Genomic DNA, 20,095 nt, shown 5'->3' on the forward strand with positions numbered 1-20,095 from the left:
GCCGAAGTTGGACACTTAACCAACTGAGCCACCCAGGTGCCCCAAGACTTTTTTTTTTTAAGTTTATTTCTATTGGGGTGCCTGGGTGGCTCATTCAGTTAAGCCTCCAACTTCGGCTCAGGTCATGATCTCAGGGATGGTGGGTTTGAGCCCCACATTGGGCTCTGTGCTGACAGCTTGGAGCCTGGAGCCTGCTTCAGATTCTGTGTCTCTCTCTCTCTCTCTCTGCCACTCCCCCACTCATGCTTTGTCTCTAAGATAAATAAACATTAACAAAAAAATTTTTTTTTAATTTAAAGTTGATGTGAGAGAGAGTGTGTGCGTGTGCATGTGGGGAAGGGGCACAGAGAGGGAGAGAGAGAGAATCCCAAGCAGGCTCCATGCTGTCAGGCAGCTTGATCTAATCAAGTGTGAGATCATGACCTGAGCCAAAATCAAGAATCAGATGCTTAACCAAGGGAGTCACGCAGGTGCCCCAGAAAGTTAAAGACTTTTAATTAATTAATATTAATGAAGACTATTCATAACCCAACTGAACTTCCAAAAAAGGTAACAGTATATGCATATTAACATTTTAATTATTGATAAGAAACATGCAGACTCCATTTTAGTTTGTAGTGAATTAGTAATTAGGTAAGTAAAAAAGTACTTTTAAACTTCTGTGGTGTAATAAGACTCAGAGGTCCCAGATTCAGATTCCAGCTCTGCCAATTACTAACTAGGTGACTTTAAGTAAGTCACTTAGCTTAACCCAGACTGTTTTCTCAAGACTATAAAACAGAGATGAGTTCCTTCCAGTGTTAGTATTCTATATTTCTATTTATGATCATCACTTAGATCTCCAATGAATGAACCACTCACTCAATTGGAATAGCAACATTCAACAGCCATTTTTTTTCATGAATAAATCCTTCACACAGGAGATATTTATAGAGTCAAGAGATGGATGTATTATTGTGAAAATATTTATATTCCCTTGTGCAGAGTGGTTCTCAGGCTAAAATTCTTGCTTTATAGGAAACTGACCCAGGAAACTCAAGCTAGAATGTTGCTCTATTCATTTCTAGGTCACAGTGTGAAAATTTCTATTGGAAAGCTGGAAACAGTTCTTTTATATTTTTACAGTTTTATTGAGATATAATTGATATATAATATTGTGTAAATTTCAGGTGTATAACCTGTAATATATATACAAATAAATATATATACAAATGATATATATTACAAAATTATTACCACCACAGTGTTAGCTAACACCTCCATAATCCCACATAATTACCTTTGTGTGTGTGTGTGTGTGTGTGTGTGTGTGGTAAGAACATTTAAGATCTACTCTCTCAGCAACTTTCAAGTTTATATTCTGGTATTATTAACAATGGTATTATCACCCTGCTCTACATTAGATCCCCACAACTTCATCTTGTACCTGAATTATGTACCCTTCGACCAACATCTCCCCATTTCTCTTACTCCTAGGCCCTGGCAACCACTTTCCTACTCTGCTTCTATGCGTTAAACTTTTTAGATTTCACATATAAGTGAGATCATATAGGGTCTGTCTTTCTCTGACTTATTTCATTTAGCATAATGCCCTCAAGATCCATCTATATTGTCGCAAAGACAGGATTTCCTTCTTTTTCATGGCTGAATAATATTCCATTGTGTGTATGTTTATCCATTTATCTACTGATGGACACGTGGGTTGTTTTCATACCTTGGCTATTGTGTATAATGCTGCAGTGAACACAGGAGTGCAGATATATTTTTTACCCTGTTTTCATTTACTTTGGAAATATATCCAGAATAAGGATTAATGGATTTATGGTAGTTCTATTTTTAACTTTTTGAGTGATCTCCATACTGTTTTCCATAGTGGCTGTGCCGATTTACTACCCTACCAACAGTGCAAATGTGCTCCTGGGAACAGTTATTAAGTACAGACCTGGAATCACAGTAGCCACAAACTTTAGCCACACAAACCAGCAGGGCAGGCACTAGGCTGATGGACAAAAGTTGCTGCCTCAGAGATGAGACATGCTGAAGTACACTATACCCAACCATCTGGTATCCCCACCTGGTAACTCAAACCACAACCTTTTGCTCCATCCTTGGATGCCATCTTGAATGAAAGTAAAGGACTGAAAAGACAGAAAAATCTGAGACTGAACTTTCTTCCTGGAGAAACATTGTGCCTCTTCAACCAGATTAGACATTTGTTTTCCTTTCCTACCATCCAGCATGTAGCAAAGACTTATTTGGTTATAGATAAAATCAAAGAGGTTGCATTTCAAAATTCTTTGCACATCAAATCCATTCAACTTGTGTCCCTAATATTCCTTGTTGTGGTGCAATAGATGATATAAAGACTGTATTTTACAGACTAAAACATTCCTCCAAATTTAACATTGTAATCTTAAGCAAATAAAGACAGTATTTGTCACACATTTTATCAAATTTGTCACTAAAAGTCCTTTGTCTCCAGGCATATCAATCTGGGGACTATTCCTAAGAACCCAATTGGTACAACTTTTTGGAGTTAATAAAATTGTGTTCCCACTGGTTTCCATTGCTGTTTTGTGCACAATTCCCCACTGAGTATTTGATGAATTTCTATTCCTTGGGGGCCCCAATATTTTTGTGAGTATGCTGAGGATCCATGTCTTGTCACAGGGAGGAAGATGATTTCCTCTGATAACATTCCCCTGGCACCTGAGGAGCTTATCACAGCCCTTTATTTGGCTGTTTCTGTTATGTTGGCATGGGTCCAGAGCACTGGGAAAGAAAAGGTTGTGCTTTTATGGGGAACATTTTATTCCCTCTTGGGAAAAGTGAACATGACTCAATGTCAGGAAGAGTAATTCTTCATACAGATAAAGAGAATGAACATCCGCCTACGTCTTTTAATAGTTATAACACATTTAATGGTCCTTTTGTATTCTGTTTTGTTGAGGAGCTCAAATTGTTTTAGAAAATCTGATTTCTTGAAACCAGACCTGCTCTAGCATTTTTGTAAAGAGGGACTACTGAGGTGGGGAAGGCCCAAATGGTGGGGTCCAGTTGAGGGGAAGTAAGATTTCTGAAATAAAGGTCCTGAGTTGGGTGTGCAAGCTGAAGAAGCTGAAGAGAGGGATCTCACTGACTCCCATTCAGCAGTTCCTATGGGGTCCAAGGACATCCCTACCCATCAGATTAGGAGCAGTAGCATATTTTACCTTAACTTCTCCTCTGTAATGAAAAAAACATGTTTGCCAATGATCAAGGTAGAAAAGTATTTCTTGCTTCCTGTTTTCTTTCTCCAGATTTCAGTTTATGCCTATGCCCAGAATGAAGGATGCCTCATGTTACATACTGCCTATCCTCTAAAATATTTTTCTACATCATCAACCTTCCTTGGTAATTGAACTCCCAGTTTTCTTGGTGGGGGCATACCATCCCAGAATACATATTATAACCTCCAACCTCCCTTATGGTTATATGTACCCACATAATTTAGTTCTGGCCAGTGGAATAAAAGTGGATGTACAACTTTTGGATATTGTCCTTAATGGGAGAGGGGAAATGTTTCTGTCATCTTTCCTCTTTACTGCCTGGATGTGGATGTAATGGCTGGAGTTCCAGGAGCTATCATGTATCATTATCTTGGGAATGGAAGCCATGCATGCAGAACAAGAACAACATGGACATCCTGAGAGCATGAAGTTCCCATATCACCTCTGGACCACATACCTATGGACGTCTATATAACCGAGAAATAAACAACTATATTGTTTAACCTAGTTTTGTTAATTTTAATTCTAGTTTAATCCAGTTTTGTTTTTTAATTTTAATTCTAGTTGGAACCTAATTTTAACTGATATGGTCCTCCAAGCCAGCTGCCTTTATTCAGCTATCAACCGTAATTCTATTGCACAAAACATGTTTTATACAACAGATAAATTCCTAAACTTTTTTGGGGGGTAAAATTTGAAAATATTTAAAATATAATAATAGGGGCTATCATTTAAAGAAACCAAATGGAAAGTTCTTCTATAAAGTATTTACATTTTTTTTTGTTTGTTATAAAAAGGTTTACCGATCTAAACCCTGAAACAGAAAAAAAGAGTATTAATGGCACTACTGATATGATTTAAATAAAGTCTGCAGTGTGGTTAATAGTATTATACTGATGTTCTTTCTTTGGTTTTAATCATTGTACTATGGTTTTGTAGGACATTAACAGTAGGAGAAACTAGTTAAAGGTCATATAGGTCATCTTTTTTGTGGTACTATATATAAAACATATAATTTACCATTTAAACCATTTTTCAGTGTACAGTTCTATGGCATTGGTACACTCATATTATTCTACAACTATCACCATCATCCACCTCTAGAGCTTTTTTTTCACCTTCCCAAACTGAAATTCTGCATTCATTAAACAGTAACTCCCTGTTCTTTCCCATTCCCTGAGCCCCTGGAAACCTCCACTTTATTTTCGATATCTATGAATTTGACTACTCTAGATAACTTATGTAAGTAGACTTATACAGTATTTTGTGACTGGCTCATTTGATTTAGCATAATCTTTAAAATTGATCCATGTTGTGGAATATATCAGAATTTTCTTTCTTTTTTAAGGCAGGATAATAATCCATTGTTTTTATGTTTTTGAGAAAGTTGTGATTGTATTGTATGTAATGACATATAACTGCATTTTTTTTCACAGAACAGAATCCTTCCCAGATTACTTTTTATTTAAAAAAATTTTTTTAACGTTTATTTATTTTTGAGACAGAGAGAGACAGAGCATGAACAGGGGAGGGGCAGAGAGAGAGGGAGACACAGAATCGGAAGCAGGCTCCAGGCTCTGAGCCATCAGCCCAGAGCCCGAACTCACAGACCGTGAGATCGTGACCTGAGCTGAAGTCGGACGCTTAACCGACTGAGCCACCCAGGCACCCCAAAATCCTTCCCAGATTATTAATAATTTCCCTAAACATGATTTTAAATGGCTGTATAATATTTTCTATGTCAGCCATTTCCCACATTTTAATTTTTTATTTAGACCATTCCTGTTTTTCACTTTATAACCAACACTCTGGAGAGCAATTTTGCACATAACAATTTTGGGTCCATTCTAGATTATTTGTGAATTATGTCCTTTATCCATTTATCTCTTGAGGATCCTATTATTTTCCTTCCTAATTTATATAATAAAGATAGAAACTCTTTAAAATAACAAAACCAATTTTCATCATTCCTGATTAAATGATTATAGATACACTTGCATTCTAAAACAAAAAGACAAAAAGACAATTTATAATAAAACCAATCATCTGGTCATCTCACTGGAAAATTAATTTTAGCCTTATGTGCACAGGTTATTAATAAATGGATTTTTTAATTAATAAATTATTTTTACTTAAAAAAACAAGTAGTTGATAATATTGAGTATCACAACTTTAGTGTTTTAGAATATCTATATACAGCATGTGACCATATCACCCTTCTTAGCCAAGACTAATCTCTTTTATCAAGGTGAAGATTTAGGAAAAATTAGAAATGGAAGCTCTCCTGCTCTGGAGGCAGTTATTTTGAAATCTTAAATATTATTGCATTTCAAAATGTTTCTATTTTCAGTTGAATAGCGAGGTCTAAAGGAAGATAAAAAAGCATAAAATTCTTTACTCTTGAGCCTTTGAAACTGACAATTTCTATTGAAAAAAAAAAATTTTAAAGATGTGCATACCATAGATAAACAAAACAAAGGTTTTTAAGTGGAACTGGATTTTCAAATGCAATGAAATATTTAAGAGTTTAAGCAACTATTTAGACATTTCCCCAAATTGAGGGCAAGGAGAATAATTGTGGAACTAATAAGCTACATGTGAGGGTAGAAGGAAAAGGAACAAATTGGATGCTTCTTTGGGAAGCAGACTGCAACTCCAGGTCCAGATGACTGTATCCAGAGGGGACTCTAACTCCAGCTGCTTAAAGACACATAACTCAATGAAGTTAAACATCATGGCGATTTTTTTATTTTGTTTGCATATTCAGCCTTTAATTGTGTGTATTGCTTTAAGAATCTCTTCTTAATATAATATGTATCATTTTTCTCCCCTTTTGCAGTAATAAGTTCTAGGGGCAATTCCTTCCCCCCTCCCCCCCCACCACCCCTACCCAATTTTAACATTTTAATCCTCGGTCAGCCCCTGGAATAGTATCTGGATTTAAGTACACCATTTTGGAGGGGCACCTGCTGGCTCAGTTGGTAGAGCACACAACTCTTGATCTTGGGATTCTGAGTTTGAGCCCCACACTGGAGACAGAGTTTATTTTTTAAAAAGTATACCATTTTGGAGCTTCAAAAAAGTGTTTGAAATAATAATGAAATATAGTAATAACATAAAAAAATGTACAATCAACAATTTTTAAAATTTTTACACAAGTAGTTGATCAGAAGAGGCACATGGAGAAAAATTTCTTTAATATAATAGACTTTCAGGATACCAAAGATGGGTGTCCACTTAAAATAATATTAGTAAAGTCCCTTTAAGATTTTATTATTTAAAAAAATTTTTTTTTCTTAATGTTTTTTATTATTTATTTTTGAGACAGAGAGAGACAAAGCATGAGCAGGGAAGGGGCAGAGAGAGTGGGAGACACAGAATCGGAAGCAGGCTCCAGGCTCTGAGCCATCAGCACAGAGCCCGATGCGGGGCTCAAACTCACGGACTGTGAGATCATGACCTGAGCTGAAGTCGGACGCTCAACTGACTGAGCCACCCAAGCGCCCCTAAGATTTTATTTTTAAGTAATCTCTACATCCAGTGTGGGACTCGAACTTACAACCCTGAGATCAAGAGTCGTATGCTCTATGGACTGAGCCAGGCAGGTGCCTCAATAAAGTCCTTTTAGAAGCAGATGAGTAGACTAGATGTTTCAGCAAGTCCTTTATGTAATTAGAAATTTGAAATTTACAAAATATATTATGATGACTTTTCCAGAAACCTGTGTCTTCATCTCTCTTAAAAGTATGAATGAAACTATTATTTAAGGCTTATTTCAGAAATATGGAGTCACAATAGCTCAGTTCTTAATCAGTACATCTGTTGGGCATTTATTTTGTAAAGTTTATTGAACTCTGTATGTGACACTGAATGCTGTCACATTCAATGTGACAGGTACTAACAGATAATTTTTTAATAATATGGTAAATGCAATTCATTCATTCATTCATTCATTCATTCATTCTTTATTGCCTATGGTAGGTGTCAGGTATACAGAGGTTAGAATCAAAACAAAACAAAACAAAACAAAACAAAACAAAACAAAACAAAACAAAACCCATGCCTGATTCTGCTTCTCACAGAGCTCACAGTGTGGTTAGAGAGGCATTAAACAAATAAACATATAGTTAAGAACTGTGATCACTTTTATGAATGAACACAGCTGGTACTATGAGTGAGATTAGGAGGATCTAAGTGAGATTGGGGACATGGAAAGTGTCTCTTAGGAAATGGTATTTTGGCTGAGGCCTTATGGATGAGTAGGAGCTGGACAAACAAAGAGTCAAAGGGTAAATGATCTGGGCAAAGGGACTAGCTTGACACAAAGGTCCTGGGGCAGGAATGAGCTTGTCTGGTTTGAGAATCCTAAGGCTGGAACTTAGTGAGTGAGGGTGAAAATAATGGGAGCTGAGGCTGGAGAAAGGCAGAGCCAGAATCTGCAGGGCCTGGGAGGCCACACTATTGTCAGTCGAGGAAAGTCAATGAAGACTCTACAGAGGATCTACACGGTATATAAATATGACTGGAAAGATACTTCTGGTTCCTACTCAGTAGATGAGGGGCCAGTGCAGTTGGAAGGACCAGCGGAGAGGTCAACAAAGAGCAGTCAGGTGCGAGATGAAGGATGCTCAAATTACTTATGAGCAGTGGGGAGAGAAAGACATGGATGGATCAGAAATGTGTTTTGGAGGTTGAACTGACAGCACTAGATAATGGGGTAGAAATGAGGGCAAAAGATGTCAGATGTCAGGGATGACACAATGATAGATGCACAGGGCATTATTGGACCACTGAGGAGGTACATCTCACCTAGACTGAGGTAAAGCAGACAGAGGTTCAGAAAGAGCTTGCCTGAGTTCAGTCTTAGAGAACCAGTCAGTTAGCCAGGCAAGGAGAGAAGGTATGAGTGAGGTGGTCAAGTGTCCCGGTAGAGGGGGCACCTGTGCAAAGGCAAGGAGGGGAATGTGTGTATGGGGGTGGTGTACCATAAGTGGGAGAGAGGTGTGAAATGAGTTAGTAGAGTGGGCCAAAGACAGATCTTGGAGGGCCTGGTAGGACACTTTAGAAGCTTGCATGCCATGAGAAGGCATGGTTTTAAGCAGGAATGTAACCTTATACAATTTGTATTTTACAGAGAGAATTGTAACCATTTTGAAGGAAGCTGCAATATCATTTAACTCATGCTCTAACTGAGGTAATGACACCAAAGGTTGCCTAGAGTGGATATATACTTAAGAAATGTAAAGCTAAGAAGTAATATTGGCAGGCTTTGGTGACCGTCAGAGATGGGTGGTGGGGAAGAAACGGGAGTCAAGGTTGAAACTGAGGTTTTCTAGCTTGAGTGGCTGAATGGAGAACACAGATCTGAAAACATGTTTGGCATGTGTGTGTAGAGGTAGAAGAATGCTGAGTGCCCAGGAGAGTGCTAGAAACCATCCTGGATACAAAAAATAAAGCAAGCAACCAAATAGTGTTTAAGCATCTAACTTGTGCAAGGGACTATAGGTGCTGTGAATGCTGTTGAGTAGGAATTCCAAATCATTTACAGATGAAGCAATGAGGTGCATGGAAAATGAAACTCTCTATGCTGAAGGTCACCTCACTCAGAAAGGTGTAGAAGTATAGGTCCCCGAGCTCATGAAAGAGTTTGTCATGAGGAAGAATTTGAGAAGCACACACACAAACATATCACCTAACAGGATTAAATGCTAAGTTACAGGGCTATAACAATGAGTAGTGAAGACACCAAAAGCCTAAGAACATAATGGATGGGAGTATCTGGGAATTCCTATGGGAAGTGTGGTACCACTGTTGAGGACTTCAGGGCCATTGCAAATAGCAAAGGTGGAGTTTCTGGTTTGTATGTCAGGGCTGTATAGGCTTTTAGCCCCTTTTTAAATGTGTTATATCCATCAAGATAAGAAAATAAAATCAAGGAATTTATTCTTGGTACTTTTCACTTGTACACATTCTAGGCAAATAGTTAATTGCATATTGCACAATTTTTTTCAGAGGAAACCCCATTCCTTCAGCAAGTCCAGTATGATTCTTTTAACAGTTTCCATCATTCTCAGGAACCTAGTTTTTTTTGGATCAGAGGACAGCTATGTAGGAGGAATAACAACAGAGTTGAACAACCCACTTCCCTGGGCTGGAAAAATTTATATAGTAATATCAAATCTTAGCAGTCATTTATACATAATGACCAAACCTACTACTGGCCATGGGAAGAGTTCCTGCATAACTGATGGTGTGTGACCCAAAAATGAGGGAGAGACATAACCTATTTGACTAGCATTTATACCACATTTCACCAGCAGAATCATCACAACTGACACTGGCCTGAAGTCTTTGACTACTGAAGATCTCATTCAGATGGGATACCTTGGCATCAAAAGGACACTCAGCATCCAAAACGTGGAGTGGATTCTAACGACATTTTATTTTAAACATAATTTGTCAGTTCTTGAATGATTGGTTGTACAAGTAAGAATACTGGTAATCCTGGATTTTAAATGCTAAGAGTTTAATTTAGGTAAGGATCTTCATAACCTTTAAATCCTGACCTTCTTAAAAAAGTTTTTTTTTTCCTATCCTACACATTCTATAGAGATCAGGTAAAATTAAAGGCTAAAATGAAGACAAAATGTCCTCTAGCGCTAAGCCTGCCTGCTTGCTTACATGTATTAGGTCGATGAATTTGCTGTTTTTATATGTAAAGACATTTTGAATAGCAACAACTTCATCCGGTTCAACCTAGTACTGAAATCATTGCAGAAAACCAACAGCCTGCACTTTCCTTATGAGCTTCACAAAAAGCTCTTCCTCAGCTTCCTTTGGCAGCACTTTCCATTGTCTTGGAATTCGTTCATTCAGGAAGTTCTTACTACTGACCCAAATCCCTCTTGAATTAATTAAAGCCATTTTACTTCTCCTGTCCAGAAAGACCATTGAAAAGGACAGCCTGTCATGGCTTATTTGAATTCCCTTCATCATTTTGAAGACTATAATGAAGTGGCCAGTCAGTCTCCTTTCTCCAACTTAAATAAAGTCCCACTAGCTTTCCCTCAAGGACCTATTCTCTTTCAATTTTTAGATACTGGTAGCAAGGAGAGACCAGGTATGTGAACTCAGACAAGCATTTAATCTTTTTTGGGACTCAGCTTCTTTGTTTGCAAAATGAGAATTTGGAATAAAGTCAAATGTGTCCTAACTGCTGTGAAGAACTTTCTTAGGGAATTCTGGAAAGAGGCATGGTTCTCTCTCTCTCTCTCTCTCTCTCTCTCTCTCTTGCTCTCTCTCTGCGAGAGAGCAAGAGAGAGAGAGAGAGAGAGAGAGAGAGAGAGAGAGAGAGAGACAAGGATGGGCTCTATTCTTTAATTACAAATTCTTTACTTACAATTTTTTTAAAGTTTATTTATTTTGAGAGAGAAAGAGACAGTGTGAGTGGGGAAGGGGCAGACAGAGAGGGACAGAGAGAGAATCCCAAGCAGGCTCTGCACTGTCAGCATAGAGTCCTATGTGGGGCTCAAATTCACGAACAGTGAGATCATGACCTGAGCCGAAATCAAAAGTCAGATGCTTAACCGACTGAGCCACCCAAGCACCCCACAATTTTTTTTAAGTTATACATGCTAAGGTCTCCTTTTGCTCCCACCCTCCCCTCTTCCCTCTCACCATCACTTGAGCACACACACACGCACACACACACATCGCAAAAGAAAAAATGAAGACCAGTCTGTTACAAATAGCATTTTGAAAATCCTAAATAAATTATCAAGCAAAATCCAGGAACATATTTAAGACTAAAATACTATGATCAATTTAAATATAAAAATTCAGGGTGCCTGGGTGGCTCAGTCGGTTAGGCGTCCGACTTCGGCTCAGGTCATGATCTCGCTGTCCGTGAGTTCGAGCCCCGTGTCGGACTCTGTGCTGACAGCTCAGAGCTTGAAGCCTGTTTCAGATTCTGTGTCTCCCTCTCTCTCTGCCCCTCCCCCTCTCATGCTCTGTCTCTGTCTTAGAAATAAACATTAAAAATATATATATAAAAATTCAACTAATTATAGTTCATTATTATAATGTCTATTGATGAAAGGGAAAACTCTTACAATAATCTCCAAAGATGCTGAAAGTTAATCCAATAATTTTAATGTTCATTCTTGATTTTAAAAATTAAATAGAACTAGATGGACATTTACTTAGCCTGATATATATTTATATATCTCAACCAAGAAGACTACCTGCCATGTGACTAATAAGCAGTCCCAATAAAGTAAAGAACAAGGCAAAAACTTCCAATTTTCCTAAAATTATCCAATATAGGTCTGGAAGCACTAGTTAATAATTCTGAATAAGAAGAATCAGATCAGAGGACTTCAGCAGACACAGAAAATCTTATTACAAAGCTACTGTAATTAAGAAATATATAGACACTGGAACAGAATAGTGAATACAGAAGGATCTACACATATATGTAAATCTGAAAAAAGACAGAAATGCCATTACAGGTCAAGAGATAAAGAACAGATTATTCAATAAATGGTACCAAGTAGGACTGCCAGATAGAATAGAGAAGGCTCAGTTAAATTTAATTTTCAGATAAACAACAAATAATTTTTTTAGTATGCATGTCTAAAATATTGCATGCGACATACTTATACTAAAACATTATTCATTTTTATCTGAAATTTAAACTAAACTGGTTATCTTACATATTTTTTTACTTGCTAAAATCTGTCAACTCTAGTGCCAGGCCAATGTTATTCATGTGGACAAAAGCTAAAATGGATTTCTACCTCATTCTCTGCCCAAAAAAATAATTCTAAATGAATCAAGTTCTTAAATGTAAAAAGGCAAAAACTTAAATACAGGGGAAAAATTTTATGACCTCAGAATAAGGAAGAATTTCTTGAGTAAGACTCAAAATTGTAAGCCATTTTTTTGGAGTTAAAGATTTATAAATTTTACCAGCAGAGAATAAAACACTTCTTTTTTTCAAAAACACTAAGAAAATATTGAAAAGACAAGCTACAAATTGAGAGAAGTTTTTTGGGTAACACTTATAACCAAAAGAATTAGTATTCAAATATATAAAGAATTTCTACAAATCAGAAAAATTTCAGTGAAGACAGCAGAAAATGAAAAAAAGGCAAAAGACACAAAGAGGTAGTTTTTAAAAAGAGGAAGCACAAAAGGCCAATAATTGTGAGGATGTATTCAACATTTTTGGTAATAGAGACATGCTTAATTGGAGACATCATTTCATACCATCTGATGACAAACATGAAAATACTCAAACAATATTATGTTTTGGGAAGGATGTGGAGTGATAGGAACATAAATGCATTACTGGTGGCCATGTGAGTTAGCACAACTATTCTGGAAAACATCTAACACTACGTGGACAAATTCAATATGCACATACTCTGCTTCTAGTAATTCCGCTCTCACGTACATGTGTCCCAGAGAAACTCTTGAGTATGTTTATCAGGACAGGTATGCAGGAATGTTCAAGGCAGTCTTTTTAGTAATAGCAAGAAAAAAACCCAAAAAGAAAATAAATTCAAATGCCTATCAACAGTAGAAAGAATAAATAAATTGTGATGTCTTCTTTTTATAAAAGAATACTTTATAGCAGGGAAAATGAACAACGTTAACTCTATTCTCTACAACATAAATAAATATCAAAAGCGTAATGATAAAAGTAAAAAAGCAAATCACAGAAGAGTATATACAATGTGACTCCATTTATATAAAAACAAAAGTACACACACAGACACATACACACTAAAATGCAGGGGAATTATTACTATAGTTAGTAAGAATCAAATGTTAGGTCACTTTTAGTGGGAATCAAATGATTAGGTCATTTTTCCAGACATAGACCTTTGGAAGAACTCGAAACTCGATCTTTGTCTACAATTTTTGTTTAGAACACAGAGTGGCCCCCATTGTTTTTTTTTCCTCATCAAGTATGACCATTTCTCTTTCTTTCATTGGACTCTCTCCATACCACCTTAGCTGACTTTGCTTTAAATATTTCGTTTAATGATGGGACAGATATGTTTTCTCTTTCTATGTATATCTCTGGATCTTCTTTCTTTAATGCTGATGGGTGTAGCATTCCATCCCACTGCAGTGCCAAATTTTGGCATATGGAGTTTGTTAGGTTGGTGGTGAGGACAGAGAAAGATGGTGGAATAAAAGGATGAAGGGGACTGGTGACATGTGGCACACACAGAACAGATTCTTCTTTGCTACCAGGCCATTCACAGTGATCTAGCTGAAAAAAGAAGATTCTTACCTGGTCCAAATTAGCTTATGGGAGGTCCGAATATGGCACAGTGCCAATGTTTCAGCTAATACTTTGGGGTTTTTTTGGTACTTTAATGAGAAAAGGGTTGACTCTGCCTAGGCAGAATTCAATTCTTTTCCACTAATATCCTCACCACACTTTCTAATGCTATTATGTTCCTAAATAGGAACATGTAGATTTGTGAATATGCTTCCCAAGTTGAAATAAACATTTAATGAAATTTCAATAACTAAAGCAGTCAGTTCTTTCTTTTGATTTTGAAAATCTAAACAATTGTATACCATGAGAAATAAATGTAAAAAAGTGCCCAGAAACTATAGAGAAAAAAAGAATAATTAGATGATTGTATTACAAATTATTGACACATACTCTAAATTTACAGTAATTAAAACTGTGATACTGACCCAGAAAACAGAGAAATTGATCAATGAGTGGAATAAAAGGCCCAGAAACTGTACATGTGCATGGGCATTTAATACATTATAAATTAAATTATAGGGCAATTAAGATTAATGAGAAATGTAAAAAACAAATATCACCATTAAAATTGGATAACAACTTGGGAAATTATAGGTTAGATAGCTAACAGTATAATGAAAAATAAATTCCAAGTAGTTAAAGCATTTATACACACAAATCCTGCAAGAAGAAAGGAGAGAATATTTTTACAATCTGGAAGCAAGGATGATCTTCCTTAGCATATTGTTAAGATTTAGGATATAAAAGGAAGAATGAATAAATTTGACTTTACACAGATTAAAAGCATATGAGTGGAAAAAGAAGCCATAAATAAAGGTGAAAGAGATAAACTGAGAAGTATATTTATAAAAGGGCTAATACCTATAATATATTAAAAAGATTAAAGCAAAAAAGAAAAACAGCCCACTAGAATAATGGGTAGAGTATTACACAGGCAGCTCACAGAAAAAGAAATTCAAATGGTCAATAAATGCATTAAGAAATGCTCAACTTTACTAATAATATGCACAAAATAAACTATTGGGATTCTATCTATCTATCTATCTATCTATCTATCTATCTATCCATCCATCCATCCATCCATCCACTTTGTTTGCTTTCTGCCTATCACATTAGCAAAGATTTAGAAAAATATAGAAGACCTGGGTTGTTGAGCATGGGCAAATCAGTCACATCATACATGTTAATGGAGTATTTATTTGACATAATATTTTTGGAAGGTAATTTGGCAATTTGTATCAAAATTTTAAGTGCAGTACCATATACACTTTTGATCAGCAATTTTCCTTTAGAATATATCTTTGTGGAAGATACTGGTCATGGCCTACACAATAGCACTTTCTAATCCCCTTTTCTTTCCTAAGAGGTTTTTCTTGAGACTTCTGATTTTCCAAGAGGTTAAATCTACTGATGAGCTCAGAGATGTTGGGCATTAGTCCCCAGACCCAGGAAATCAATTATGGCTGGTTTCAGTCAGTCACAGTGACTCCATTCCCCTTTACCTAGGATTGGTATAGGGATGGGCATTGCATGTAACACAGTTCTGAGGAAAGACTCATTAGTGAAAGTCTGCTGAGGTACCTCCCCTTCCAGGAGAAAGTATTTGGTCCCTGCTACTTCCTACTTGCTGGAATGCTGCTGTACAGATGTGGTACATGGAGAACCTAAAGTTAATAGCTAAGGATGGTGGAGTGGAAGGGTTCAATTGTTTACCTTTCAATATCTTAATATACAAGAAAACTTATTATAAAAATCACTCTTGGTAGGGTTTTTTTGTTGCTGTTGTTACTACCCGCCAAATGCATCCATGATTTATACAATCCTACAGAAATACTCAAATGCATAGATATAAACAGAGATTGACAGGTAAGTGTTATTTATAATAGTGAAAAATTTGAAATAGCTAAATAGCCTCAATAGGAGACTAGTTAAATAAATGTTAGGATATTAAAAAGATTGAGTTACAACTATAGGTACTAACTTGGAAATATGTTTGCAATTTATTATTATAAGTAAAAATCAAGCTGCAGAGAAGAATATTTATAATGGTCCCATTTATAATGGTTCCATACACACACACACACACACACACACACACACACACACACACACATACATAACACCTATGAACATATATAAACATATACATATATGCACATATATACATATACATATATATGCACATATATACAAACATGGATATGAATGATGGATGTAAAAGGTAATAAACTGCTTTTGGTCATTTCTACCAGAAAAGATACTGAGAAGGATTAAAGTATAGGAGGACATATTGAGATTAAGTCAGTTATTCCCAAGTTTTAAAAATCATCAGAGACCCTTTATATGTTTTTTCCCTATGGACCCTATATTTGGAAAAAGATGCATACCTAAGAACTTTATAATTTGTTTCAATATTGATCTAAGATATAACCAATGATCTATGTTCAAGATTTGCAATGATATTATTATATTGTATGTTTATCATAGCTGAGTTGCTAAAAAGCAGTAAAGAAAAGCTATAATAATGATTGTTGAACTTCTACGTGCTAAGCTTTGTGCTATTTGCTAAGCATTAGGCTAGCACATTTTCTCATTTCATTTCCTAGTATTAAGCATTATCCCCATATGACAGATGAAAAAGCTGAGGTTTACAAGCTCCCTAATTGTACAGCTGGTAGAGCACAGGGTTTTCTTGGTCTAATGCTCTCCATGTTTCTATTTTACTCACTGCTAGCAACAAAATTCAGTGTCTGCTTAGACACTCAAGTGATTCACTTTAGTTTGGCTGTCACTTTGTACTAGGTCTAAGGACAACCACAAAATCAATACTGGCTCTGATGCAGGTAGTTGTGTTATTGATCATCCATCTTTCTGCTAATTAGCATATGCTAATAACAACCATATGCTAATAACTATTTAGCAGATTCCAATAATAATATAATTTCTGACCAAAGATTTTGACATTTAGCTAGCTTGTAGCTTTATCCTGGTTAAATACATAATTTCTACTAGGCATCTAGAATAGTTACAAATCCTCAAGCCTGTCATAATGAAACTTCAAGTTTCTTATTGCTGCAGTAGGGTACCAAGTGAGGTATTGAGAGAACATTGTGTTTGTAAATCACTGAACATTGGCAAAAGAAGATGTATTATGCTATCAGCTTTCTGTGGTTCAGTTCTCTGCCATGACACTGGCCTATTAGTGAGATGGCTGTGCTATAATTGGAAGCTTTCTAGAAAACTTGGTTGTATTAAACCTCTAACAAACTTAGCCCATATGGAATTCTGTGTGAGATTAATGTGTTTTTAAGTTCCACTCTCTTGGAACTTAGAAAAATGTACATGATTGGACCTTGTTCCTGGGAATTCTGATTTGAGTCTGAATTTAGGGAGAGAGATAAGATTATGAGTACATTTGTATATTTCCCCAAATATTTCTCCTGAGGTCCCTACTCTCTGCTAAGTGAGACTCAGAAGAAATTATTCCCCTCATTCATTTGATAAATGCTTCTTATTAAAGGATTACCATTCTCCCTTCCCCAGGCCTATTATTATCAAATATTTTAAAGACATTCTAGTTTGAATATCTTATAATCACTTAATATCAGAGATAGGATAGTTAACATGAATTTTCTATGAGCTAAATTAGGGTTTCAAGTTGTTTTCATTTCTCTATTACTGCTTTACAAATTACTCCCAAACTGAGCAATTTAAAACCATTTCTGTGGGTGAGGACACAGCTTAGTTACAAGCCTCAAGGCGTCTCACAAGGCTGCAAAGTGTTGACTGCAGCTCAAGTCTCATGTGAAGGCCAGACTAGAGAATGCTCTGCTTTTAAGTTCACTCAGGTAGTTGTTGACAGAATTCTGACCATCACAGACTGTTGGACTCCCCCAGTTCTTTGCCATGTGGGCCTCTCTCTAGGGCAGCTTGCCACATTGCAGCTATCTTTCTTCAGAATAAGTGAAACAGTAAGAAAGAGGGCCCAAGATGGAAGTCAAAGAATTTTTGTTACTTAATATCAATACTTATATCCCATCACTTTAGCTGTCTTCTATTGGTTAGAAGTGAGTTTCAGGGCATCTGGGTGGCTCAGTCAGTTAAGCACCCAACTTCTGCTCAGGTCATGGTCTCGTGGTTTGTGAGTTTTAGCCCTACGTTGGGCTTTGTGCTGACATCTCAGAGCCTGGAGCCTGCTTCAGATTCCATGTCTCCCTCTCTCTCTGCCCCTCCCCTGCTTGTGCTCTGTCTCTGTCTCTCTCTCAAAAATAAACAAACATTAAAAAAAATAAGTGAGTCGCTAAGTCTAGCTGACACTTAAGGTAGGGATTACATAGGGTATTGATATTGGGAGGTAGGAATCACTGGAGGCCATTCTTAGAAGTTGCTTACCACAGATGCTGAGTATCTAGGTAAACTGGTGACAAAGCATGATGTGGAGTCCAAGCAGATGGACTGAGCTGGACATTACAATATTCAGGAGCATGGGCTGGAATGAGGTCAAAGGCAGAAACTCAAGCCCAAAGGTAGGAGGAGGGCATTAGCAAGAATAGAGTGATCAGAAGTTGAAATTTATGGTTCAGAGTAGCTATGAGAATATAGGTGGATAATAATGGCTGAGGCAAGCAGAACCACAGCACAGCACAACTGGGGCTTGACTGTGATTCCAGGACAGATAGGACAGAATATTGACAGTGTGGGCCAAGAGATACAAGCAGTTCTTATGGCAAATTCTGCAGGTGCTAGTGATTATCAATGAGAGTTTTATTGCTCATGGAAGGGACCTTTTCAGAACTCTGGTATTCATTATCCTCCCTTTTGAACCAAGTCTTCCTTCTCACTATCTCCCATTCTGTCAATGGAACCCTAATTCTCTTTATGGCTTCCTCCCACACTCTTAGTTCCTCTCTTTCCCTCTTCCATGTCCAAATAATTGGATGGTTTCAAATAATTGTTCAGTGAAAAAATATGAAATTTTTTTTCATGAAAGTATGAAAATTACAGCAGCCAGTAATCTATGGAATTCAGGAAGGTTATGTAATCATTCATTCAATATACATCAACTATGTACCTGTGCTAAATGTCAGTTGGACATGTTCTAACAGGATAGCCACTAGCACTTGTGGCTACTGAGCATTTGAAACGTGGCAAATGTGACTGAAACTGGAATTGAAAGTTTAGCTATGTAAAAATTTAAAACATTTTAAATTTAAAAATGGAAGCAGTGTAATACATTTTTCTATTAAACACAAATTTATTATTTTGGTAGGACTACACTTCATTTGAACCACTGAAAATGTAGTATCCATATTGAGATGTACTACAAGTGTAAAATACAGACTGGATTTAGAGGACTTAGTATAAGAAAAAATGTAAAATAACTTCATTAGTAATTTTTATACTGATTATTATGTGATGAAATGATACATATTTGGGTATATTGGATTTAATAAAATATATTACTGAGATTAATTTAACCTGTTTCTTTTTACTTTTAAGTGTGGCCAGTAAAAAATTTTAAATTACATATGTGGCTCATGTTATATTTCTATTGGACAGCACTGGATTGGACTACATTTCTTCAGTTATCTGCTTTCATTAAAATTCTGGGATGGTTATCAGTCCATACAATTTTTCCTCTCAAAATATATTTATAATCCAACCCCTATATTTGCTGTTTCCTTGACCATTGACCTAAATGTCTCCAAGATGAAGAAACATATATAACCTTGAAAACAATTCGGAAATAAAAATTTTTGTTTTAGATATCTGTATACTTCTCTAGAAACTCTCAGTTCACAGCTGAACATCAACAGGAATGTCAAGTAATATTGAGAAATTCTGATGCTCTTTGTCACAGTGTATGAATTATACTTGATCCTTCCTTCTTAAATTGTCAGTTAATTTCAAGAATCATGGGCCTGAAATTTGAGCAAATTACCAGTAGATGGTGGCCTTGTAACCTTGCAACAGTTAGGACTTTTAGCCTATCTTTACTTTTTTCTAAGACCATAAACTTTATGCTACCAAATACTGAATAATTATGTGTTGAGTGGTTACAAAACTAAACTCACTCTATTCTCAGATATAAATATTGTTGAGTGTCCTTCAAGTATCCACTATGAAATCTGAACACAGACATGTTCCTTTCTTCAGACTTCCCAGCTTGGGTAGGACCAAGTGGCCCATCTATGCTACCTTGGTCCCACCTACGTTCTTCAAGACCTTGCTGAGCATCCCCCATGCACTCCATCTAGTTCCTGGGCCTGGATAGCTGACTCTGAAAGCTCTCTGCAGGCTCCCTTCAGCTCTTACCATGATGGGCCTCATGGCAGGCTTTCCAGATCTCAACTCATCCATTTGCTGTCCTTCCTCTATGGGAGTATGTGGAACCTTTTGGGTTATCCACCTAAGACAAAGGGAGGTGGCTCTTTCCTCTGACCAGTTTGTTTCACTCTCTATACTATTAGGCATGCCCCACGTTGGCCTAAAATCCCTGCTTGATGGATTCCTTCCAGGGGACCAAGTG

At 36.6% G+C, this 20,095-nt stretch overlaps 1 protein-coding gene across 11 annotated transcripts in view; it reads right to left on the minus strand.

Annotated features, from left to right (window-relative positions):
• LOC147583271 (uncharacterized) overlaps window positions 1–20,095 on the minus strand; it is a 461,332-nt gene that overhangs the window by 202,088 nt on the left and 239,149 nt on the right. The gene's annotated exons all lie outside the window — the stretch shown is intronic.

Source organism: Puma concolor, chromosome A2 (assembly GCF_028749965.1).
Source record: "Puma concolor isolate L17-30 chromosome A2, mPumCon1.1.hap2, whole genome shotgun sequence".
Lineage (NCBI taxonomy): Eukaryota > Metazoa > Chordata > Mammalia > Carnivora > Felidae > Puma > Puma concolor.